Here is a 26,309-nt window from a genome sequence, read left to right as displayed (position 1 = left end):
GCTCTGCTTTGTTTTCAAAGGCGTGAAAAATCAACAAGCAAAGTCCAGAAACCAGTAATCCAGGATTCCTGACACACTGCGATCAGATACTCTTTCACAATGGCCAAACCCACACGCTGCTATTTATAGCAGCAGCCCTAATTACTGGAGCCCCACCCAACCACAGGTGGCCTCATATTCTCTTGTAATAATCCTTTAGTTGTTGTCTCCTATGCATCACTCTACGCATGCGTGGATGTGTCATTAATTCTTGTTCAGAATCCAAAGATGATACAGATGATTGATCTCCTCCTGGGCTGTCTGCCAAACTCCCCTCTTCCCTGTCACTCATGCTGTCTTGGTCAGAGGAGATTCCATCGGGAGCAAAACAGGCCTGCGGCATGTGGATGTCTCCCCCACCTCCACCTGCACATTCCTTGGGGCAGGAGCTGGGCCAGAGCTAATCACAACAGGCTTTAGGTAGGATTGCTATTGCTGTACCAGCCTCCCTGCTGCATGTCAGCTTCCCTACCTGAACCTGGACCTCACTGCAGGTTGGTGGTGGAGTTCCCAGGGCTTATAGTGCTGGGGGATTTCAACCTGCCATTCCTGGGGGTGGGATTGGAGGTACTTGAGATTTCATGGAAACCATGACTTTCCCATGGAAAGGGAGGGTTTTACCTTCTCTTTCTGCTCAAGATCCCCATGTACAATTGGTGGGCCACTGTGTGACACAGAATGCTGGACTTGATGGGCTTGGGCCCGATTCGGCATGGCTCTTCTTATGTTCCTATGTTCTTATCCAGGGCCAATTAGGAATAGTGGTCACTCACCCAATTTGGTGTTCTTTTCGGAGCAATGCCTATGTGACTTAAAAATGGTGGACTTGTCTTTGGTCCCCCTGTCATGGTCAGATCACAGTCTTGTGGCAATGATTTCTTGAAAGCTCCCTGTTTTTATATTCATGTAAGCTGCCTTTATATTCTTGTAAGCTGCCTGGGTGAGTAAGTGGCAATGTACATTTTCAAAAAACCCCCCAAAAACAAAAACCAACTCAAAGTCTGTTTCCCACATTTCCAAATGTAGCACTTCAGTTGTACGAAGGCATATTTTAACTGCTATATTTATGCAATAAAATTCTTCCTCACAGACAAAGCAGTGCATCCAACTAATGGTAGGGTTCCATACACTAGAATTACTCAAGCAGACATCTTGAGGATGTTTTCATTTGAGTTATTCTGCTCACAAAGTCTTTGACTCAATGGTTCAACAGCCTTTCCAACTCTATGACTCTATCATCTGTTAGAGGCCACATTTCCTTGAGATTAATCGTGTCCATGATTAATCATGTCCATCAGTGGCCACCAATTTTCTTTTTTGCCACCACTGTTTGCTCTGCCTTCTGCTTATCTTAGCCTTAACTTGTATTCAGCTTCATCCAATATTTATGAAAGGGTTAGTTGCAAACATTTTACTCTGCCTACTGAAAAAGTAAGTTTTGTTAAATTCAGTAAGAGCGTCTTCTCAAATACATGGATATAGGATTTCAATTGTAAAGTTTTGGTTGAGAATGTTTGCCCTATAACAATGTATTGAGCATGGGTTTGTCTTTAATGGCCATTTGAAAACTGCAGTTGTTACAAAATGCAATGGTTTGTGAACTAATTGACACTACATAGCATGGACATATTAAATCTTGCTGGAGACCCAGCCACCAATAGTGTCCAGGTGAAATTTAAAATGCTGCTATTAACCTACAAAGCCTTTCATGGATTGGTGCCAAGGTACCAACAAAGTCCTCTCCTTCAACCAGGGTCACCCCATTTGACACAAAGATTTCAAGAAAAAATGGTTGATGACCCCTTACTCATAGGGTAGTAGAAAGGCCAAAGCAAGAAGGAAATGTTCTCTATTATGTTGCCTGTATTGTAAAATAACTCACCAATGGGAATGAGACTTGCCCCAACCTTTGCAGTCCTAGGTGAAAATAGAACTTTTCCAAAGGATCTTTTTAATTAGTGGAAATAGGAATTATGATGACTCTGGTTTAAGATAGATACTTTCAAATATTTCTCTGATTGTATGATACAGCAATATGTTACTGATAGAAGAGAATGTTTGTAGCTCAGGGTTCAATTGTGGGGTCCTTGGTGCTCTCTGAACTTGCTGGCTTTCTTTCAGATATTTCATTATCAAACTTGGTAACTGTCCTCAGTGCTGGAAGGAGTAACTGATGATAATAAAATGTCATGGTTTGATAATGAAGTGTCTTCAAGAAAATCACTAAGTTCAGAGAGAGCATCAAGACCCTCAATGTATCAATATGTTTCCAAGTGCAATTTGTAATCCTTCCATGATTCAGGATCTGGGTGTTTATGAGAAGAAAGCGGTGATGCAATGGAACACAAAGGGGAGGGCATAATCTGTGAGAATTCTCCTCCTTTTTGGCATGGATTGTCCTTCAAGGCAAGAGTAGCTTCAACTCTTGAAGAACTCTTAAGAAAAGAGCACTCTGCAAAGCCAGAGCTGTAAATGCTGCGACAATGGTATCCACTCATGTCTGCCCAAACTGTGGTGGAACATTTCGTGCCTGAACAGGCCTTACCAGGCACCTGCAGACACTTCATGTAGAGCCTACAACCTATTAGATATCAAGGTCCTCTTCGAACACGATGGATGAACATCAGCTTGAACATTAATAGCCTTCTGAAGATAGCTATTTTGGAGTACCTTCAGAGACTGAGTAGTTATAATCATTCATTAACCCAGGGAAAAGGCTGTTTCTCTTCTTAGAGATAACTAATTTATTATGAATAAGTTTATTAACCATGGCAGAACAGAGCAGAGTTAGCAAGTAGATTGGTTCTCTGATAAATGGACCAAGAGTGGTATGTGATGGAATTATCATGTGTCTTAGAATAAATGGAATGCTTTGTGAATTCTCCAGGGAGTAAGTCAAGGACTGTGATGTTCACTATGATGGTTATTTAATGTATTCAGTATGAATAAATATATGGCTATTGTGTTGACCTAAAAACTGTGGTTGGGGATTTGAATGTATGTGTGTACTGAAGTATGCAATGAATGGTTAGATAGACCATAAGATGCAATCAGGAATATGAATCAGAAAATACAAATATCAAAATTCAAAGTACTTGTGCTTAGCAAGACAAATAGAACGAATTGCAAATTATGTACTTTGATAGAATATGTGGAAATGGGTAAATGTTAAAATATGTAACTATTTGGTTAAAAAGGTACTGGAGCATATTGGACCTATTGAGAGGAATGAATGTCTATGGAGATTTTTCAGTCATCCAGGTCATGGTTGTCCCAAAGGATAATCTGTGTGTTTTATGCTTGTCCATCTCAAGGATAAAACAGCCAGACAGAAATTGAGCATAGTACAATGTAGGAAGACATGTGTAGATCTGTACATTGAGGAAACGAAACAACTTCATAAACACATGGCATAACATAGGAGAAAAAACACATCAGGATTAGTTTCAGCAGTCTATTGGCATTCAAAAGACACAGGACACTCTTTTGAAGACAACAAAGTCCATATTTTGGACAGAAAGGATCACTGTTTTGAAGGAGGTGTTAAAGAGGCCAAAACTGAACAGGCCTCTCTCAACATCATCTGTCTCTATTCTACAACATAGTTTTTTCAACAGTTCCAAGAAGGCTCCAGACCCATTTGCACCACTCAGGAGACCCTGATAACACAGATAAATGTCCAGGTGACCTGAATGACTCACTAAAAGAATGCAAATGTCCAGCTGTTTTCAAGAAGTATAAATCCTTCCATTTCCCACCATCCAGCCAGAGCTGAAAAATCTTCTTGGATGAGAAGCGAAACTCTTCAAAGAAAAAACAGAACATCCAGCTGCTTCTTGAAAAAAAGGATTGAATGTTTGGGAGAAGAATGAATGTTTATTCAAAGAAGCTAAAGAGGCTAGGAATAAAACTTTACTCTGGATATATGTAAGGAAGAGTTCCACACACATTTAATGCAGTGGCAATAGGGTACAGTATATAAGAAGAATGTGTAGTAAAGCCAACTGACATAGTGTTATGAATGAATGCAGGTGCAATACAAGAGTGCAACCCAACCCAATGAAGTACCAGTATGTTGAAATAATTACAATGCAATCACATATCTGAAAAAAGAGTGAATCATTTCAAAGAAAGAAAAGATCAAGAAAGGTATACTTCAGAGGAGTTTATGAAATTCTAAAAGTGAAGAAGTTGAGAATTTTAATGAACAAAAGGTACCTATACCTACAAACGCCTCTACTTACGAACTTTTCTAGATAAGAACCGCTGTTCAAGATTTTTTTGCCTCTTCTCAAGAACCATTTTCCATTTACAAACCCGAGCCTCCAAAACTGTAACCGGAAAAGGCAGGGAGAAGCCTCTGTGGGGCCTCTCTAGGAATCTCCTGGGAGGAAACAGGGCCTCCACCCTTTCTGTGATTTCCTCAATTGAACGCATTACTTGCTTTTACATTGATTACTATGGGAAAAATTGCTTCTTCTTACAAACTTTTTTACTTAAGAACCTGCTCACAGAATGAATTAAATTCGTAAGTTTAATTTAAACCACTGTATATGAGTTGACATATAGATGTATAGCACTAATTATATTTCTTGTGTCTTGTCTCCCCACTGCTCTCCACTTGTCTATTGTCTCCCCACTGCTTTGAAAATATTACTTATCCCAAAGGAGAGTAGCACAGGGAGTAGTTATGCATGTACAAGCATGTCTATATAGTTTGGGGAGTATTTGTGTCAAATATTAAATGCATATTTTCAGAGACAAGGTTTAATTTCTCCCCCCAAGGAACTATGAAGGGCATTTTCCCTTGGTATGACTGAGATCTGTCCTTGTGTGGTCATTACTACTTGCTAATTAAGTTGGCAGGTTCTGAGTTAATGTTGCATGTTTCATCCATCCAGAGCAATAAAACATATTTATTTGCTCACCTTCTGCCCTATCAGGAGGTAAACCTCGCCCATATACAGAGAACACCGAGGGCTAGAATCGCTCCACATTTATATGACTGGGAAGGGTTCTGTTTTACAAATCGCTGCATTCTAATTTGATGTGTTGGACAATTGCCAGAAGTCACACTGCCAACAAGCTGCTTAATTTATAAGGGAGGAAATGGCTTGTAGGATGATTGTGAAAAATAACCTTAGTAATAACCTCCCTTCTGCTGGAGGTCAGCCTATCGCTTTCTAATAAAGACTCTCTATTTTCCACAGATCTTTCAATGCAAAGTTTAATGCATCTTCCTTCTCTGATTTCTGGTTCAGAGAAACAATCCTACAGTATTGAGGAATATTATGAATGTGCAAACCCAGCCAGCAAATCCTAGAGGCAATGTGTTCTTAACATCTGATTTCCTCAATATAATAATAATAATAATAATAATAATAATAATAATAATAATAATAATAATAATAATAATTTATTAGATTAGTATGCCGCCCCTCTCTGAAGACTCGGGGCAGCTCACAAACATAAAATATAAAAGCCTGAGGAAGGTGTCTCAGTTCCCCCATGCCTGATGATACAGGTGGGTCTTGAGTAATTTACAAAAGACAAGGAGGGTGGAGGCAGTTCTCATCTCCGGGGAGAGTTGATTCCAGAGGACCGGGGCAGCCACAGAGAAGGCTCTTCCCCTGGGGCCCGCCAAATGACATTGTTTAGTCGATGGGACCCGGAGAAGGCTAACTCTGTGGGACCTTATCGGTCGCTGGGATTCATGCGGTAGCAGGCGGTTTCAGAGATACTCTGGTCCACTTTGAATTGTGACCAGAAGCTGATCGGAAGCTAGTGCAGGCCACGGAGTGTTGTAGAAACGTGGGCGAATCTGGGAAGCCCCACAATGGCTCTTGCACGATCTGAAGTTTCCAAACACTTTTCAAAGGTAGCCCCATTTAGAGACCGTTGCAGTAATTGAACCTTGAGGTGATGAGGGCATGAGCAACTGTGAGCAATGACTCCCTGTCCAAATAGGGCCGCAACTGGTGCACCAGGCGAACCTGAGCAAACGCCCTCCTCGCTACAGCTGAAAGATGGTGTTCCAATGTTAGCTGTGGATCAAGGATGCCCAAGTTGTGAACCCTCTCTGAGGGGGTCAATAATCCCCCCCCAGGGTAATGGACGGACAGATGGAATTGTCCTTGGGAGGCAAGACCCACAGCCACTCCGTCTTGTCTGGGTTGAGTTTGAGCTTGTTGACACCCATCCAGACCCCAACAGCCTCCAGGCACTGGCACATCACTTCCACTGCTTCATTGACTGGACATGGGGTGATGATATCTCATCCCATGCCCTTGGATGATCTCACCCAGCGGTTTCATGTAGATATTAAATAGCAGGGGGGAGAGGACCAACCCATGAGGCACCCCCACAAGGGAGAAACCTAGAGGTTGACCTCTGACCCCCCCACTAATATCGACTGCGACCAACTGGAGAGGTAGGAGGAGAACCACTGGAGAACAGTGTCCCCCACTCCCAACCCCTCCAGCCGCCGCAGAAGGATACTATGGTCGATGCTATCGAAAGCTGCTGAGAGGTCAAGAAGCACCAGGACAGAGGACAAGCCCCTGTCCCGGGCCTGCCACAGATCATCCATCAATGTGACCAAAGCAGTTTCCGTGCTGTAGCCGGGCCTGAATCCAGACTGCTGAGGGCCTAGATAATCGGCTTCTTCCAAGGACCACTGGAGCGCCAGCATCTTCTCAACAAGCTTCCCCATAAAGGGAAGGTTGGAGGCTGGACGGTAGTTATTAAGCATGGCTGGGTCCAGGGAAGGCTTCTTGAGGAGGGGGCGCACAAGTGTTCTCCAGTGGTTCTCTTCCTACCTCTCCTACCTCTCCTTATAAGGAGCCGGAAAGGACCCCCTCCCCAAGGAGGCGTTGACAATCTCCTGGACCCAGCTCTGTGTCACCCCTCGGCTGGGTGAAACCAACCAAGAGGGACACGGATGGGTTAAATTCCTCAGCACTGCCCTGCAAGGGCTCCCCAACTCCCCCCTGATTTAGAAGGGAGCGGGTCACCCTAAACAGAGTGGCTGGGCAGGATTCCACTGATGCAATCAAGGCGGCATGGTACTCGCATCTTGCCGCCTTGAGCACCACTTTGTAAGTCTTAATAAAAGCTCTTACAAGTGTTCGATCGGATTCGGACTTACTCTTTCTCCATCGCTTCTCTAGATTTCTCTTCCAGCGTTTCAACTCCCGGAGCTCCTCGTTGAACCATGGAGCTCTATGGGGTCTTGTGCCACAGAGAGGTCACAATGGTGTAATTCGGTCAAGAGCCTCCGCTGCAACCTTGTTCCAGGCCTCAGCAAGAGACTCTGCCGAGCTGTGGACGAGTGAATCTGGCAAAACCCCAAGCGCCCTCTGAAAGCCCTCTGGGTCCATCAGGCGTCTGGGGCGGAACCTCCTAATCGGTTCCGCCTCCCTGTGGGGGAAGATTGGAGCCAGGAAATCAAGCCGTAGTAGGAAATGGTCTGACCATGACAAAGGCAGTGCTTCTAAGCCCCTTAGTCTCAGACCATTACTCAATTGCTCCAAGAGGAATACCATGTCGGGTGTGTGTGTCCCCCCTTGTGAGTCGGACCCTGAACTACTTGAGTCAGGTCCATGGTTGTCATGGTGGCCCTTCCACCTTTATTGTACACTGATTCTGTTTCCAAATCATCTAAATAAAATGCTCCTACGATCGCAAAAACAAAAACAAAAAAAACTCAAAGGAAAAATGTCCTGTATTCACGATATTCTACCGTAGTCCAGCGGAGCTGCAGCTTCCACCCACCTGCCTGCAACGCCACCGGAACCGGAACCCTCTATGCTTTCTTATGAAGGTTGATCACGTGTTCAAAGGCCAGTGTTAATGAACAAACTGATGTGGTAAAAATCTTTTGAATGCTAATCAAAGCAAAGCATTAAAACAAAGTTTTTTAATGGTCATTTGCCATAAATTATCCTGCTAAAAGGATGATGAATGGGAAGTGAATTTGCTCAGAAGTTGCAGAGTTTTAAAATATTTGCATACTTCATTGTTGCTGGGATAAAACAACATGCTGCAACATCTATTCAATTGGCAGTCACTATCATTGTCCAACCTTCTTCTTCAACAAGGAAAAAAATGTGGAATTAGTCCTGAGAAAACAGATTTAACAGATTAAGAGAGTTGGAAAGGACCTTGTTGAGAGAACAAGATTGCAAAGAGTTTATAATGTTTGCATTCCTTCCTTTTCCTCTTTTTTTATCCTTTCTCCAACTGGTTGAGATGTATTTATTCATTCATTTGTTTTCATCTTTTATAGATTGCACAACCTAACTCACAGTGGAGAATATCCCATAAGAACATTTTCATTTGGAAGCAGTCCTAATCTTTAGCTGGAAACTCTCAGAATGGAGGCTGCATATGCCTATATGGATTAATTGTTTTCACTTTCTTGGAAAAAAAAACAATAATAGGGAAAGCTTTAGTACTCATGATTGGGAAAATATATTGAAAGACTTGAACTGGATCCAGATTTACTCATATTAATGGGATTTAAAGGTGGATATGATTAAATCAGTAGGCGTCTTACAATCCAAGGCAGGAATTGTTTTTATATGTTGTAAACCGCCCTGAGTCCTCAGAGAGGGGCGGCATATAAATCCAATAAATAAATAAATAAATAAATAAAATACATTGTAAAATAAATTGTTGAAGATTTTTTTCCCCATTCAGGTTGTAGCCTTGCTGTTGGCCATTCCCTAAGTCCATCTGTACTTCTCTTTCTATCTGAAACTTGACTGTATTTTCCACTGCCTGGACTAGAAAAGGATGCCATATGCTCCTCAATTGTTTCCAACAATGGAATCTTCCTTGGCTAGAATTCTGGTATGATTAAAAAATTATGAATTGATACATTAAAAGTAGAGTTTGTAGAGTTTCTAAGGATGAATAACTTAGAGTGCGCTCCAGATGTTTTAGACTTGAATGGGAGGCTATTATAGAATTTGCAAAATGAATCATCAGGTTGCCTAGCATTATTGTATTGGTTAATAACCAATGGTTATTGTCCCCATTTCTACCCCTACTTTGTGCTCCTTGCTCATGCTATTATTTTTTTTGCCATGTACCAGCTGTGACTTTACAGTGAATTAATGAAGCTGCTTTAATTATTTTATCAACTGACTGTTCACCAAGTGACTTAGAGTGGCTAACAAGGGTTAAAAATGTCCAGTACCAAGGAAAATAATAACAATAAAACACAATAAAACACACTGAACCAGTGACAAGTACACAACTCACATTGTATATTGCTGGCCCATCTAACTACCTGGCCCAGTGCCTCTGGCAAATTAAAGCTGCCATTTAAAGCTGCCAGTCACAGTTGAGAATTAATGTTTCTGAACTGCCCTGTCGTCTCTCCATGGGAGCTTTGTTCACTAATGTCTACTGATTTTTTTTGCCATATAAACATATAAGCTACTTTATTTCTGGGTTTAAGGAGATATTTGCAACCTTCCTTTTGAGTTGGGTCTTTGATCATTTGGATGCCTACTGAAGAGGAGAAGGAGAAGACAGATCTAATTTTAGTTTTGTCTGTTATCTATCTATCTATCTATCTATCTATCTATCTATCTATCTATCTATCTATCTATCTATCTATCTATCGATCTATCGATCGATCTATCGATCTATCGATCTATCGATCTATCTATCTTTCTATCTATCTATCTATCTATCTATCTATCTATCTATCTATCTATCTATCTATCTATCTATCTATCTTTCTATCTATCTATCTATCTATCTATCTATCTATCTATCTATCTATCTATCTATCTATCTATCTATCTATTCAATTTTTAATGCCACCCTTCTCCTTAGACTCAGGGCGGCTTACAACATGTTAGCTATAGCACTTTTTAACAGAGCCAGCATATTGCCCCCACAATCTTGGTCCTCATGGAAGGCTGAGTCAACCTTGATGAGATTTGAACCACTGACCTACAGATCTACAGTAAGCTGTTGTTCTCTTGTATCACAGAGATCTTTTTATTATTACCCCACAGTCATTTGATTGGAGGATATTATAACTCAAGTTCTTTCACAAATATGCTTATCATATAGGATCATTAGGAGATCAAACCGCAAAGAAGCAGCAATGCATTTAATCATTTCTGAATAATTTCTCTGGTAATCATTGGTTTATTTTTTAGTAGTTTGCATTTCAGCCTGAGTTTCTCCTCTTCCAGAAGCAGAATAATCTTGTGGTGGTTGTTGAATCATCTTTATACCTGATTCAAATGTTTCTCCCAAATTTCAACTTGAATTCCATCAGGTGCTGCCTGATGTTTGCAAAGCAACCTCTTTTTAAATCAAAGTCACATAATTTGCTTTTTCTTGCCCTGATATTGTCTCTTCTCCCTTGGTTCTTATTATTGTTTGGTCTCAAAGGTGGTCTTTAACTGCAGTCCAAGCGTGAAAAAAAATGACTACATAAAGCACCAGATAATGAACAGATAAACAGACTCAGATGATCACAGCAACTCTCCTCAGCTGCATAAATTTCTTCATTACTTTTTCAACAGGAGCATCTTCCTTTTTTCAAAATCAGAGTGACCTATTCATCACAGACAGATACACTGTGGGATTTCCGATGGGTGGATTTAGAAAACTAATTTTCTCCCTCTGCAGTGACCTTTTGTAATAACTGCACAGCTGGATCCAGGGAGCACTTAGTATAAAAAGGAATGGTTTTGTTCCCTTTTAAAAATTACATAGGGGTAAAATATCAAATGGTTCTACACCTATCAATGTAGAAAGCTATTTTCTTCCTGTTGCAAAATTATATTTCTCTCTTTTTCTAACCATGTATTGTTAAGAGATTGTTATGTTCAAATATATCATGATAGCTTTGCTGGGATGCAATTACTATAGTTGGTCACACAATCAGCTAGATATTTTGACAGGATTTGGCATTTTTGCCCACTTATCAAATCTTTCCCAAGGACCCCGGCTGTCCAATATTTGTTTGAAAATCTCCAATGCTGACACCCCCAAGATTCTTCCACAGTTTAAAGCTCTGGCAGTCAAGAAATTCCTCCGAATATCAAGTTTGGACTGTGAAATGTCCACCAGTTGCCATGAACACTATTTGCCTTCAGTTATACTTGCAAGGATATTAAAGAGCAGATTTTCCAGTTAGAAACATAGAAACATAGAAGACTGACGGCAGAAAAAGACCTCATGGTCCATCTAGTCTGCCCTTATACTATTTCCTGTATTTCATCTTACAATGGATATATGTTTATCCCAGGCATGTTTAAATTCAGTTAATGTGGATTTACCAACCACGTCTGCTGGAAGTTTGTTCCAAGGATCTACTACTCTTTCAGTGAAATAATATTTTCTCATGTTGCTTTTGATCTTTCCCCCAACTAACTTCGGATTGTGTCCCCTTGTTCTTGTGTTCACTTTCCTATTAAAAACACTTCCCTCCTGAACCTTATTTAACCCTTTAACATATTTAAATGTTTCGATCATGTTCCCCCTTTTCCTTCTGTCCTCCAGACTATACAGATTGAGTTAATTAAGTCTCTCCTGATACGTTTTATGCTTAAGACCTTCCACCATTCTTGTAGCCCGTCTCTGGACCCATTCAATTTTGTCAATATCTTTTTGTAGGTGAGGTCTCCAGAACTGAACACAGTATTACAAATGTGGTCTCACCAGCACTCTATATAAGGGGATCACAATCTCCGTCTTCCTGCTTGTTATACCTCTAGCTATGCAGCCAAGCATCCTACTTGCTTTTCCTACAGTCCGACCACACTGCTCACCCATTTTGAGACTGTCAGAAATCACTACCCCTAAATCCTTCTCTTCTGAAGTTTTTGCTAACACAGAACTGCCAATGCAATACTCAGATTGAGGATTCCTTTTCCCCAAGTGCATTATTTTACATTTGGAAACATTAAATTGCAGTTTCCATTGCTTTGACCAGTTATTTCTCAACAAAAAGAAATGAGTTCAGGTATCTTTGCTATTGGACTTTCTTATAACAATTGGCAGTGTTTAGCTGGTATGCTTAACCAGATTAATTACAGTCCTGGCCTATTGTGTGAACTTGGAAGCTAAGGTAACTGCAGATTAAGAAGGAATTTCACTCTACACTCCCACCTCTATTTCCTTTGTACCAAATAATGGAATATTTACATAGTTTTACCTCAAGTTAACCCAAACCTCTAAAATAGAAAAAGAAAATTAATTGAACCTTTTCTTTCATTCTCTGGCATAGAGGTGGCTTGAAATGGTCTCACAAAATGAAAGGACTCCATCATGTCCTGTGTTTACCCCTTTTTCTCTTTCTTCATACTCTGTCCTTGCATATACAGTGCACTTGTAAAATGGGGTGGGAAAGGAAGTAACTTCTTCAATATTGTATGTTAAATTTGGTTGGGTTTTTTGTTTCACTTTTTTCCACAAGGAAAAAAAAATGCTTGGCAGCTACTTTAGCTGTTTGAGATGGCTGCCTCTCAATATAATCAAGGCAACTCTTGTACACTTCTGTTTTCGGGTGCTGGGCCACTAGTTAAATGAAGTAATCATGATTCAGTCCCAGACCAAATCAAGCATGTCATATAGGATTCCAGTTCTCTCGGAGTATGCTTTAAAAATGGTGTGCGGTAGGCAGCATTTCAATCCAGAAAGTCCAGAATACATTTTTAAAAAAAGATTCACATTGGATTTTGTGGGTAAGTACAATATGTACGAGAGGAGCCAATAACACTTGACGCTGCCACAGCACAGATGGCATCATTGAAATCCACACAGTCAGATTTCCTCATCAAATCATCCCATCCTGTTTGTCGATTAATCTGAAACCCGTTCCTCTCAGACACCTACACACATCACACACACACACACAACTTGCTTTTGATTTTTTTTTTTAAAAAAATGGACAGTTACTTTAAAAAAACAAAAGAACTTGCATTAGGAAAATTTATATTTTAAAAGCCAGCTCTGAGAAAATTAAATGGCATAAAAAAATAATGACACCAGAGAAATTTGCATTAAAATGGTTTCCTGGGGAATTTATTTTCAAGATTACATTTATCAGGGGTGATTGCCAAAGCACTGTATGCTGGGGAAATTGCACATACAAAAATAGATGTGGATTTTACTGATGTAACAAATATATTTGGAATTTTATTATTATTGTTTTGTTTAGAAAAAGTATACCTAAGAATGTTATTTTCAACAACTGAAAGATTGTCCGTCCCTGTAAAAAAGTTAAAATGACTAGTCCTGGCTGCATTTCATTTTATATGGCTCCACTGGAAACAATGAAGGTGTCAGCGTCTTCCTATATCCGCCAATCATCTCTGCATCCGGTGGTAGGAAATGAAACAGCTCTGACCAGGACAATCCAGCTCTGGATATATCATAGTGACAGAAACCTTCTGAAACTGACTGTGAGGTGTCAGAATTTTAATAACATTTAGCTTGTCATTCCACAAAACTGTGTTTCAAAATTTTTTGCTTTTCTCCTCAGCTAGTCCTTTTTATTCCCCGAGCTTGGTTGTTTTCTTGCAGATATTTCCTAGTACTGATGTTAATTTGGGTAGAGAATTGTCTACAAGAAAATAACCAAGCTCAGACAACCCAAGGACCCCTCAATGCCTCTTATGGCCACTAGTGGCAAAGGGATTGGAAAGAATTTCAGAAGTGATGCTCTGTAGGCTTTCCCAGCCTTGTTATTTTGTAGATAAGCATGTATGTTAGAATCAGCTGAAAAGAAATATTTAGGCCATGTTTGTCCAGCCTTTGGCCTATAGATCTGTGCAGCCCTGGACAACTTGCCATGTGGTTCCACAAGATAATTAAATTTCAAGCTCACTTTGGGTACCTTTTTTTTTGGTCTTTTGGAGCTTCTAGCTGACCTTTGCTGATCTTAAAGGATTAGGCATGGTTAGAATCACCAAGACAAATTCCTTGTGTGTCCAATCACACTTGGCTAATAAAGAATTCTATTCTATTCTACCAGGAAATATCAGAAGACTAGGCTAGATTTTCTAGACAAAGGCAATGGCAAATGATCTTCTGCATAGGATAACTATGTAAACATTTGGCTGTATAAAACTTGTTATGTCCAGAAGATTCTGTAATATTCTGTTACTGGGGAAAAGTTAAAACATGAAGTTGTTAAGCAGAATAAGCTGTATGTATAAAATGTTGTTTACCTGCTTCTCATTGGCTGCCGCGGTTTGGCGCCAAGCTTGTAGCGCTGTCAAGCGTCTCTTGTTGCCAGGGTAGAAAGTATAAAAGGAAGAGTGCCACTGGTGTTACGCGCTCTTCTGCTCTAGCTCGCGTACGAGTGAAAGTGTATCCGCGTATAGTTAGAATCCTGTTGGAAATAAAGATTTATAAATTAGCCATCGTGTTCAAGGTTATTTCAAAACTGTCAAAAGTTGTTTGCAATATGTGCAGGTATGTACAAAGCTCCTCTTATCAAATTATTCTAACAGCTACTTGATTTCCAAGGCCTGTGTGGTACTTTGTAAACTACTCAGCTCTGTTTCTATTTGCATGGAAAATGTAATTCTCAATATTCTATCAATCTATCTATCTATCTATCTATCTATCTATCTATCTATCTATCTATCTATCTATCTATCTATCTATGCAGTTCCTTTGCATATTGGGAAGGCTTTGCATAGACTTACATAATTAATATGTCAGATAATTAACTTAATTGATAAGTCAGCAGGACTGAATTCAGCTTTTGTGGAATATGCAGTTTTGGTTAAGATTCTCTCCACTTCCTCATCCAAGTCATTAATAAAAATATTGAAGAGTACAGTGCCCAGGGCTCCTCATTCCAGTTGAATAAGGAACCATTGATAAGCATTCTTTGACTCTGATTTTCAAGCCAACAAAGCATCTACTTAATTATTATGCTGTCCTGCCCACACTCAATTACCTTACTAATCAGAATGCCATGGGCACTTTGTCAAATGCATTGCTGACATCAAAGTATGTGATATTTACAGCATTTCCATAATCTATCAAGAATGTTACTCAAAATAGAAAATCAAGTGAGGCGGAAAAGTTTTGTTCTTGTGAAAATCATTCTGTTTTCCAGGAACTTATAGTCTCATTGATTTATAATTTACGTTAGCATATCTCCAGATAACTGTGTCAGGTTTAGGTAACCTATAAGTCCCTGAATTTTTCTCTTCCCCAACCCCATCCCATTGAAAATCAAAACAATATTCATGACTTATTAAAACTTTCCCAAAAATAGTACATAAAAATTGACTAATCAACAAGTTCCTTCAGAACTCAAGGATGCAATTTATCTGAATATTAAATCTCATTCAAAGGAAACTGATATTCCCTGACATGCTGCACTCATTCTTGGGGTTTAAATCTGCCCTGTTTCCAACAGATTCATTACAACTGGTCTGAGATGAAAAGATATGGAGGTAGGGAAAACAAGGTTTGCTGATTGAAAGTCAGTATTCATTTGTAAAGGCAATTCCTGCACCAGGAATTTTTTAGAGCAGGGTTTCCCAAACTTGGAAACTTTAAAATATGTGGACTTCAACTTCCAGAATCTAAATTTTGGAAGTATCGAGAAATCAAACAATCTATATTATTGGTACAAGCAGGAGATGGAAGACCTCAGTCACCTTCATTGTGAAACAAATCAGGAGATGCTCATGAACAGATTCCAAGTTAAATTGAATTGGAAAACAGTTCACACAATATGATCTTGAGCATATTAATTGATTATGTGCCATCAAGGTGCTGACAACTCTTCGTAACCACATATATCTTATACAGGATGATTGATGTCCAACCTGGCCTCTCAGGCCTTTGATGCTCTACCCATCACTGCTGTACCTGTGTCCTTGCTGCTGGACTCTCTTCTTTCCTTCTTCGCCATAATGGACTATGCAAAGGAACTACCATATTTTTCAGAGTATAAGACGGACTTAGTTTTGGGGGAGGAAAATAGGGGAAAACCTACCTACCAGGTATTCATCTGGCTAGCATCTTTAGTCTGGTCATCTTCAGCATTTTATTTTATCCCTTGGTTAAAGCTGAAAAAAATCTTCAAAGGGAGTAGCAATGAAAACAAGTTTGCAAAGACCTATGGCTGGGGAAAAAACCTTATTTGGAGTAGCAATCAAAAAATCCTGCAAGTTGAGAAGATCGTTAGCACCTCATTAGGGCTAGGGAAAAAAAGGTTAGAAAAAGCTTCATCCAGAGTATAAGATGCACCCAAATTTTCAGGAGGGGGGGGGGAGATGTGTCTTATACTCTGAAAAATATGGTAAAATATGATCTAAATCTAGTCATTTGTGCCTTAACTCAGAACTCTGGGCTAATTTGTTTTATGATCTATATATTACTTTTCTTGGTCTTCATAGTATTCTTCTCATATGGTAGTGTCAGTACTCTTTCTATTCTTCCTCTTTGAAGTCCAACTTTTGCTCCCATAGAGTGTGGGAGATTGTTCCATAGAGGGAAAATGATCACCTGCACAATTTGAATCTTTGTAGGTAGGGTCACATCTCAATATTTTCTCAAAGGCCTTCATCACTATCAAGTGCTAGGAATAATTCTTGATGGATCATTCCTTCGTTATTAACAGTTGATCCTAGAAGGTCAGAGTTATTCACCACTTCAAAATCATCATTGTCAATTCTAAGGCTGTTTGCTGCACCTAGTCTAAGAGAAATAATGCAAGTCTTGCAAAACATGACTGAGATGTATAAAATCATGATAAAGTCTCACCCAGCTGATTGCAGTCTATTGCACACCTTTCTCAGGCTAGATTTAAGAAAGCCATGGCCAAGGTTAAACACAATGCATTTGATTTAGATTTACAAAATGATATGTCTAAAACATAATTTCACCCTTGCTGTCCTTATGTGCACTTGTTATATTATCTTCAAAAAACTTTATTACATTTCTACAGAGAAGGACCTTTATTCTGGTGAGATTTTAACCTTACCCTCAAAGGTGAGGAAAGAAATATTGCATACTTCCTCTTATCAAGAACATTTCAGGTACAGAGGCTGAGCCAACCACATTTGCTTCTCTGACTTGCCCTGTGTAGCACACCTCATGCCTAATATTAATCTTCTCAGTAAGGAACTAGTTTAGAGAAATGTCTAAGAAAGTTGTGTAAAGATTTGTACCATAGCAACTACGATTAGAACGTGACAAGTCTATATAGAATTAGATGGATCCACAACTGCCACATTGTCTTATGGTGCTCAAGAAGTTTTAGCTACTTTCTTATTTTAGTATTCTTCCTAATGCCACTATATTTCCCCCTTTTTCTTTTTATACTCACTTCTTAATTTGTTTTATCTGTTTATTTAATTTCTTATTGTTCCTTTGATCCATGAATATAAGATATGCTAAGATACAAACTATTATTTACACACCATAGTGTCGGGGCTCATGCAACATGCAAAGCCAAAACTAAACAATTATTTTTTAAAAAAATAGTCTTTATTAAGTTTATACATTAAAAAGACCAAAAAAAGAGCACACATAAAAAAATACATACGTTAAGATAAATAAACAATTCTTTTAATGGTGTATCATTATTATTATTATTATTATTATTATTATTATTATTATTATTATTATTTATTAGATTTGTATGCCATCCCTCTCCGGAGACTCAGAGCGGCTCACAACAACAAAACACAGTACAAATCCAATGATTAAAAACAGTTTAAAACTCTTAATATAAAAACAGTCATACATCCCAGACAAACCATGCATAAAATGGAACGGCCTGAGGGAATCAATTTTATTATTATTATTATCAATATAATATATTGATATTATGAATCAATCAAATAATATACTTTACCCCTTCTGAATAGAGTAGAGCAGAGCAGAGCAGAACAGAACAGAACAGAACAGAATTATTTATTGACCAAGTGTGATTGGACACACAAGGAATTTGTTCTGGGCTCTGGCTATCAAAAACAACTCTAAGCAGAAAGAGAGGATTAAAAATAGCCATCATTAAAATAATTTAGAGAGCCAGCTTGGTGTGGTCATTAAGCCATAAGGCTAGACACTGGAAGTTCTTGGTTTTTAGTCCTGCCTTAGGCACAAAGCCAGCTGAGTGACCTTAGGCCAGTCACGCTCTCTCAGCCCATGGAAGGAGGCAATGGCAAGCCACTTCTGAAAACCTTGCCAACAAATATTAATGGCATTTGTTCAGGTGGTCTCAGAGAATCAGGCACAATTGAACAGAAGGGAGGAGGATATAATTGGACCCCATTTTTAAAATTTGCAAGTAGAAAACATTATACGATTAGAAATGAGAGGGTTTTTTTTCCATTTTTGCTTGGACAGACTAGTATTCTTGTGCGAAAGAGATCACAGACTGCTAAATGAAGTATTACTATAGTCATAAAACACAATTAAGCATGTGATTAAAAGCATTTGTATCATGCAATCCCTGATAAATATAACATCATTCTGGAATACAAATGGAGTAGATCTGGCAATCTCCACCCAGATAAAAGGGGGATGGGAAGTTGCGGCAGAAGAGCATATTAAAAGTCTTGCTTTCTCATTGGAGCCTTTCCCCTTAATTGCTGAGTGAAAAATAGGGCTTTTGAAATATTTGTCTATTGAGATAGATTAGATTAGATTAGATTTATTGGATTTATATGCCGCCCCTCTCCGCAGACTCGGGGCAGCTCACAACAATAGCAAAAAAAAGTACATAGTGACAAATCCAATGCCCACCAATCCAATTACAATTTTAAATTAAGTAATTAATAAAACAATCCCAATATATATAAAAAAACAAGCACACAATCAATCAAATGGCAAAACAACATGGGCAAAGGGGAGATGTTTTAGTTCCCCCATGCTTGACGGCAGAGGTGGGTTTTAAGGAGTTTATGAAAGGCAAGGAGGGTGGGGGCAATCCTAATTTCAGGGGGGAGCTGGTTCCAGAGGGTCGGAGCCACCACAGAGAAGGCTCTTCCCCTGGGTCCCGCCAGACAACATTGTTTAGTCGACGGGACCCGAAGAAGACCGACTCTGTGGGACCTAACCGGTCGCTGGGATTCGTGCGGCAGAAGGCGGTCCCGAAGATATTCTGGTCCAGTGCCATGAAGGGCTTTATAGGTCATAACCAACACTTTGAATTGTGACCGGAAACTGATCGGCAACCAATGCAGACTGCAGAGTGTTGGAGTAATATGGGCATACTTAGAGAGGCCCATAATTGCTCTCGCAGCTGCATTCTGCATGATATTTCACCTTTGCTTCCTACCTATTTAATTTTCTGCATAACCAACAAAAACGTCTGTCTTGGCAATTGTGCCAATTGTAAAAAAAGAGAAGGAACAGTAGCAACAAGAAGTCATGTCCAGGTCTGACAATTTAATCTCATATCTGAGATTACTAGCTCCTGCTAATTCTTGCCCCCTTATTCAAAATGGCTGCCCTCTTCTCACTCATACCTGAAAGAAAACCAGGGGTTAATATATGTTCCTGTAATTTCAGAATGACTGATATTTTTTCATCATGCACAACTATAGAACATATCCCAGGTTTTTTTCTATTCTCCAAAGCCAACCAAGATTTCCCCCATTCCCATTCATTTGTCGTAATAAGCACAAATATTACATTAACATGATCTTAAAACCACTGCAGGTGCTGTTGATATGTTTGTCTACAATGAGAACTTCCTTCTACAACGTGAGTTGAATTCATAATACTAAACAATGAAATATTTAAGATGCTGCATTGAGTGGAGTCAGTGGTGGCCCGGGATTATTTTAGTTGGCCCCAGTGTGCACTTCACAAGCTTTATTTTTGCTCTTCCTGAAGTGAGCTTAGTCTGTCCTGAGGGACCAAAAAGATCACAGCAGGTTGCACCAATCATTAGGAAACAGAGTGCAAGAACTGTAAGTTGGTTTCCATGGAGTTCAAGTCTACTTGGTGCTTTGGCTTTTTTTTTTTTTTACTTGTAGTCTGACTTATTCTAATACCAAAATCAATATATGTCATGTATGGTTAGCTTCTCTCCAGATTTCTAATCCTTTTTGGATGCAATTGCTTTTAATAGTGTGTGCAGACAAATTTGTACAATTTTCTGAATTTTGAAACCTAAAGGCTCGATGCCCTAGGAGAACTCAAAATGAGGCAGAGTTTTCAAAGGCCTGCAAGATCTTGTGGCAATGAAGGGTCTGTAAACATTTTCTCCTTTTCTTTCTTTATTCTGTGTGCATTTTCTTATACAGTATGCCACTTTTTTCTTTTTCTTTTCTTTCATCTTACTTTGTATTATTTCATGTTTATCTTTCGGTTTTGAAAAAGCTTGATATTTTTTTAAAATGGTTGTTTTTTTAAAAAGATGGGACTGAGAAAGAAAGAATGACTCAAATTTAAGCCAAGGCAAGACCTGGAGGAAATTGATTTGCTAGTGTAAATATATTGTTCAAAACCCTGGGTTTTTTTTCCAAGAGCAATATTTAAAATATGATAAATTCCTCTGAAACTGTTTAGCATGAATTACTAACACAATAATTGTGGGGTATAGAGTTAGGCATCTTTAATATATACTTAGGTAGGCAGCTATAGAAAAGTATTCAAGAAATGACAATATTAGGCAAGGAAGTAGAGTTAAAAAATCATTGCTGATTACAGATATAATGATTTTTCATTAACTTCATGAAAAATCAATTTATATAAGTCTCACCTGCACTTCACATCCTACCACACATTAGTCATTGTGCAATTCTATGAACCAAATATACATTTTGGAAATGCATAATATCCACAGACCGGGCTTTTAAAAAAATATCGATCTGCAATGTATTTTATTGCTTTTTGAAATATGAACATCGGTTACTAAGAAACAGGGGAAAACTAGGTGAGAAGATCAATTAAAATGCAGTTTTGACATATTCTTTTTAAAACACACACACAGTTTTTCAATAGACAGAGCATTATTATTCAGCTTGTGCTTTAATTGCAAGTTCTTTATAATGTCAGATCTCAAAGGGCAACTCCCTTAATCTTACCTGGAGGCCAGAACTGAAAAAAGGCAGGGAGTTTATATCACACATATAAACAGTGCAAGCATATCTAATAAAATAAAGATGGTGAAAAGGGTTGCTTTCTCAGTCTTCGCCTATCAGTTCTTTTCCTCCAGTTTCTCTATTCCAACTTTTCCTAACTTTCTCCAACTGCTGGTCTGGATCTTCAATCTTCCAAATAACTGATAAAAGATTTTTCATGATAGCTAGTAGGTTACAATCTAAACCATCAGTTTCTAATGTGGTGACTCCTTAATACAGTTCCTCATGTTGTGGTGCCCCCCCCCACTCATAAGTCTAGCGCCAATTCTCCCAACAGAGCTGTAAGCTGATTGGCAGGAAGGTTAAAGGGACACCCCCACTGTAAATGCCTGATTGGTCGGATTGTAAAAATATGTTCCAAGGGGCCAGAATAGAAGTTTTAGTTCCTAACACCATGGGAAAATTGTTTTTTCCCAAGGTTGAGAACTACTGGTCTAAATAATATCCTTTAGTGTATAGGTTTTTAAAAAAAAATAGTTCATTTGATAAATAACAAAATGTGATTAATAAAAATATTGTTAATAGTAAGGAACCAAGAGGCAGAAGAGGCAGTACCCTCTGTAAAGTTCTGAAATTTCTTTAGTTTATTCTGTGTGTTTGTTCATATATAGCTCATGGCAAGAAATAAGGCTTCTGTTGAATTTTTTGGGGGAGGGGGCAGGGTGCCTTCAAGTCAATCTTGATTCCTGGCAAAGGCCTGGAGAACTCCCTGAAGTTTTCTGGGCAAGGTTTTTCAGAAATGGTTTGCCATTGCCTCCTTCCTAGGGATGAGAAAAAGTGACTGGCCCAAGCAACAGACAGTTTGTTTGTTTGTTCGTTCGTTCGTTCGTTCGTTCGTTCATTCATTCATTCATTTGTCCAATACACAAATACATAGGAAGAAAAATAGACATGTGGTAATATAAATGAGGGTGAAAGTGAACTTAGAGGAGAGGATATATGAAAGGGAGAGAATATATAAGATAGGTGAAAGAAAGGAAAGACAATTGGACAGGGGACGAAAGGCGCACCAGTGCACTTATGTACGCCCCTTACTGGCCTCTTAGGAACCTGGAGAGGTCAATCGTAGAGAGTCTAAGGGAGAAGTGTTGGGGGTTAGGGGTTGACACAATTGAGTCCGGTAATGAGTTCCACGCTTCGATAACTCGATTGTTGAAATCATATTTTTTACAGTCAGGTTTGGAGCGGTTCATATTAAGTTTGAATCTGTTGCGTGCTCTTGTGTTATTGCGGTTGAAGCTGAAGTAGTAATTGACCGGTAGGACATTAGCATATGATCTTGTGCGCAATACTCAAATCGTGTTTTCGGCATCGTAGTTCTAGGCTTTCTAGGCCCAGGATTGTTAGTCTATTTTCCTAGGATATTCTGTTTTGAGCGGAGGAGTGAAGGGCTCTTCTGGTGAAATATCTTTGGACATTTTCAAGGGTGTTGATGTCTGAGATGTGGTATGGGTTCCAGACAGATGAATGGAAACTAATGAAAGAGAGAAGCAACCTGAAATTAAGGAGAAATTTTCTAGCAGTGAGAACAATTAACCAGTAGAACAGTTTGCCCTCGGAAGTTGTGGGTGCTTCATCATAGAATAGACTGGACAGTCATTTGTCTGAAATGGTATAGGATCTCCTGCTTGAATGGAGGGTTGGACTAAAAGACCTCCAAAGTCCCTTCCAGCTCTATTCTAATTAAGCTCACCCAGCAAACTGTGTGTTTAAGGACTAGAACTCATGAACTTCTGGGGACCTGAATAACTAAACCAGGGGTGAAATGCTTCCGGTTTGGGCGTGCCTGCCAATGGTCGTAGAGCCGGTAGCAACAGCAACGCGAGGCTTTGCCCACCCACCTGGATGCCGCCATTTGGTTCTTTTACCCTCTGCGCATGTGCAGAATGCTTTGTGCATGAATTATATTTGCACAACAATGGAAAAATGAAGAGATCCCTACAGATGAAAGTGTTACAAAAATATTAGAATGTGCTGAGATGGACAGATTAACACTTAAAATGAAATAAAAGGAAGAAACAGAATACTTTTTGACATGGGACTTGTTTTACCAATTTTCAATTAACAGAATCAGAGATTAGAATCTAAAAAGATCCAAAAGATAATAAGACTATTTGTATTGAAAATTTTGTAAGATAGATAAACTAATTGTATTACTATTTTGTGATTATTACTGATAGGTTTGTTATGTTTATTATGATGATTAAGGTTCATTAATATGACATTTCTATTTAAAATTAATTGTGTCCAGATAACACGCTTTTCAAATAGACATGGAATTATTATGTGATATAAAACATTTTTTTAAAAAAAAAATACAATACAAAATACCAATACATTAAAAATAAGACCACTTTGGGTTGTCTACAAATGATAAAAAAGATAAACATAGAAATAATTAAAATTTTAAAAGTTACATAAGAGCTAAGACCAAAGAGATAGATGGCATGACAGTGAGGTCATCTTCGTATTCCATTGACCATCCCCATCGGGAACCAAACCAACTGGCAAAGCCAGGTTTTTAGACCCCTGTGAAAGGTCCAGTATTGGGTTGTTATCGGTATAGATAAGGACGACACACTAGTAGTGAATGTTATGTTGCGTGTGCAGCTTCTGTTCTCCTGCATGCACACATGCAGGTTTCAGTGTGTTTTGCTTCTGTGCATGCATAGGAAGCAAAAACTCACGAGTGAACACACGCATGCACATGAGATTTTGGCAATTTTTTGCTTCTGTGCGTGGAAGCAAAAAAAACCCAACCAAAATCTCATGTGCGTGTGTCCCCTCATGAGATTTTGCTTGCTGGGATGTACACGTGCACACGCAAGAGAACAGAATCTGCACACCCAGCGCACCAGCAGTGGCGGTAATGGGAATCTGGTCCCTTACCGCCAGGAGGTCGGGAGGGTGAGAGCAGACCTGACCACCTATAATAGACTATTTCACAGTGTGAAGGACTCAGCAGAAAAAGGTCTTCTCCTTGACCCCGATAACCAAAATTCCTTAGCAGGCAGGATCTGCAGCACTGGACTGGCCGTGACTGGCTAATCCCGGTGAGATAGCTCCTCAGATTCCCTCGTTGTAATATTTATTTATTTGTTTGTTTGTTTGTTTGTTTGTTCGTTCGTTCATTCATTCATTCATTCATTCATTTAGTTAGTTAGTTAGCTAGCTAGATAGTCCAATACACATTGTAGGTTATAGAGCAGTGTTTCCCAACCTTGGCAACTTGAAGTTATTTGGACTTCAATTCCGAGAATGCTGGCTGGGGAATTCTGGGAATTGAAGTCCAAATAATTTCAAGTTGCCAAGGTTGGGAAACACTGTTATAGAGAATATACATGTAGTAAAATATATCAGAGAAAGAATAGAGGAGAAGATATAAGAATAAGAATAAAATAAAACAAGTCAATGAGGAATGGAGAGATAGATATAGGAATGCAAGAAAAGATAAATGAGATAAGGAGAGACAATAGTTCCGGGGATGGAAGGCACATTAGTGCTCTTATGCACGCCCCTTACTGGCCTCTTAGATACCTGGAAAGGTCAATCGTGGATAGTCTAAGGGTAAAATGTTAGGGGTTGACACTATGGAGTCAGGTAATGAGTTCTACGCTTCGACAACTCGATTGCTAAAGTCATATTTTTTACAGTTGAGTTTGGAGCGGTTAATATTAAGTTTGAATCTGTTGTGTGCTCTTGTGTTGTTGTGGTTGAAGCTGAAGTAGTCGCTAACAGGTAGGATGTTGCAGCATATGTATCAGAGATTCATCTCTTCCTGACAGCTATTTTGTCATTGTTTCCTATATGCTGTGATGAATTGCCCAACCTAAAGAAATGCTCCAGCAAACCCTTTCCCCTTTTATTTGAGACATGTCAACCACTGTCCACAGGTTCTACAGCCTATCCACACTCTCTGCTAACCACAATAGTTAACAGTAACTATATGTCAATTGACAGTGCAATATAATTTCAATTAAAAACACAGTAAAGCATCCATAATATAAAATTAAAATATGTAATATAAAACAGAACCGCTTTACCACAAATAAACCAGTGCTATTTTACACTCTCCATTTAAATATCTACCCAGTAGAGTTACAGTCATCTAGTTTATTCTTTTTTCCCCATTCTTCTTCCTCCTCCTCCTCCTCCTCCTTTCCTTTTCTGTGATCCACGTTCATTAAAATTTCATAGGTAGCTTTATGCGCTCTGGCTGAGAACAGCATCCAGTCAATGCGTATTAGAGATAGTGTGGGGAGAGCCAGCGAGAGACGAGCAGATCTCAAGTGGGAAGCATTTATGCAGCAAATAACCTTTCTTGGGACAGCTCAGGAGGGAATCAGCTATTTATCCTTTGAATTTTTTATGCCTTGCTGCATTGTCTGCGTGAAGAAACGGAACAGAGACTCTGACAATAACCTCCAATGCAAAGCCAGTCTGGTGATGCAGGAACTTGAGGGCCACTGAGATATTTTTAAGTCAGTTGTGACTAAATTGGACTTTCCTAGCAGATATTTATTTATGTGCATGTTGAAGAACTTTGTTTCCATTGGTTAAATATAATTTTGAACTTCAACAGGATTCTCTGCACAACTGATTTAAGTCCCATATTGAAACTGTTGTTTTGAGATCCAAGTCTGGCTATTCCAAGGTACAATTTTCAGAGTAATTGGTTCCGGGACGAGGTTTGTAAGGTGAAAAGTTTGTAAGACGAAACAATGTTTCCCATAGGAATCAATGGAAAAGTGATTAATGCGTGCAAGCCCAAAACTCACCCCTTTTGCCAGCTGAAGCGCCCGTTTTTGCACTGCTGGGATTCCCCTGAGACTCCCCTCCATGGGAAACCCCACCTCCAGACTTCCGTGTTTTTGTGATGCTGCAGGGGAATCCCAGCAGCGCAAAAATTGATGCTTCACTGGCAACGGAAGTCCGGAGGTGGGATATCTCAGCGAGGGGAGCCTCAGTGAAATTGCAGCATCGCAAAAACACAGAAGTCCTTGAAACCCCACCTCTAGACTTCCGTGTTTTTGTGATGCTGCGATTTTGCGGAGGCTCCCCTCGCTGGGAAACCCCACCACCAGACTTCCATTGCCAGCAAAGTGCCCGTTTTTGTGCTGCTGGGATTCCCCTGCAGCATCGCAAAAATACGGAAGTCTGGAG

The sequence above is a fragment of the Erythrolamprus reginae genome, chromosome 2, assembly GCF_031021105.1.
Source record: "Erythrolamprus reginae isolate rEryReg1 chromosome 2, rEryReg1.hap1, whole genome shotgun sequence".
In the NCBI taxonomy this organism is placed as follows: Eukaryota; Metazoa; Chordata; class Lepidosauria; order Squamata; family Dipsadidae; genus Erythrolamprus; species Erythrolamprus reginae.
Note: the sequence above shows the minus strand (reverse complement) of the source record.